Raw genomic sequence first — 1,652 nt, 5'->3', positions numbered from 1 at the left:
TCTGATCCAGGATTACTGTGCTGCTTTCAAACAGGCAGCAACACAAGCTGTGGGGGGAATGTTCAGGGAGACACAGCGACAGGACTGTGTTTGAGTGTGTGGACGTTTAATGAGAGGTTACATGTACTGTAATTAATGTGAAATCGGTGTCCACACACATTCTGCTCTGAAGTTACTTTGTGCAGAGTGACTCTTGCTCAATGGCAGTCTTGGCTGTTTGTCTTGGCTGTTTGAGTGTCTGTGTCAGACTGTCTGGGCCAAAGGTTTCTTTTTCAAAATATTATAACTTGGTTTCACCGTTTCCTAGGATACGTCATCTACAGATATGCCAAAACAGCCGCAGTACTGTGCATGTAGAATTTCCATATATTTTCATAGCTGCCTCTTAGAGCCTACAGGCAGACTGTGCAGAGTATTGTAGACTTCAATAATGTAATGGAAATATTCATTTTGTTATCATAAGGTGTGTGTTTGCACAAGGGTGTGGTACAAAGACTATCCTGAATGTTTGAAGACACAACTTCTGATCCACCTGAAAACAGATGGGTGGCCTACAATTACCAAAAAGAAAGAAAAAAATTATGGTACCAAGTTATGGCTCTCCAGGTCAACTACACCACGCACCAAGAGTCTGCATTGTGATGAACAGTGACCCCTGTGGCCAAATGAAGGAATCACAAACTACATGCTAAAAGGTAGCACTGGTCAAAACACAGACACAGCAAGCTTTATCACTGCAAGATTGCTGGTGTGATGACTTCCCAGGGCAAGCTAATAAATAATTTGAACACTTATATGCAAAGCAACGGGTGAAATACTCATGTCACTCAGAATAGTTCCCCAGGCTACATAACTTGCTAAGTGCCTTAAGGTCTGTAGTTTGCAAAATCCTTTGTCTTCTCCAGTAAATCTGATATAAAGCTGTAAAATCTTCCTCCATTGCCCATTTTGTATTTTGATCTTGATCTCTCCCATGATGAAATCCGAATGGAGAGTTATGTGAGCTCATGGTTAAAACGCGGGAAGTTGTGTACATAAAAAGTCGTGAAATTTCATAATAGGTCTGAGGTAAATGTTAATATAACTAACAACATGGACTGTGTCCGAAATCGCAGAAGCGCCACTTTGTAGTGGTGTCCGAACCTTTAGTGATCAAATTCTATGTCCTACATGGGGCCCTCAAAATTTCCCATAAAGCATTGCGAAAAGTAGCGCCCACCTGATGGTCACTCAACAGGTGGTGGATATACCATCATGCATTGCGTCTCTAGCGGCGCCACGTTAATGGCCATTAATGGCTGTTAGTGAACCTTTTTTTTAAACATAATTTTATTTTTGTGATGATGCACCATGCGCCTCAAACGATGATACGTGTGGTGTCTGAAAGACGCTGGGATTGGATTGACCTCACTAACTGTACATAGTGAGTTAGGGAGGGAGTAAACGATTTCGGACACGGGGCTGAAAAAAACGAATTACCTTAATCGGACAATATCAGGATTTAAGTGCATGTAAACAAGTTACTCCGATTAAAATCGGAGTTCTCACTATCCGATTGAGACACCCAGACAATGCGATTGAATCGGAGTTTTCAATCGGATAATGCGTGTGACCCCGGAACAAAAACGTCCAAGAAAGCCGATCGTAAAAGA

The sequence above is a fragment of the Mugil cephalus genome, chromosome 2 (genome assembly GCF_022458985.1).
Source record: "Mugil cephalus isolate CIBA_MC_2020 chromosome 2, CIBA_Mcephalus_1.1, whole genome shotgun sequence".
Lineage (NCBI taxonomy): Eukaryota > Metazoa > Chordata > Actinopteri > Mugiliformes > Mugilidae > Mugil > Mugil cephalus.
This window is presented reverse-complemented; position numbering follows the sequence as displayed.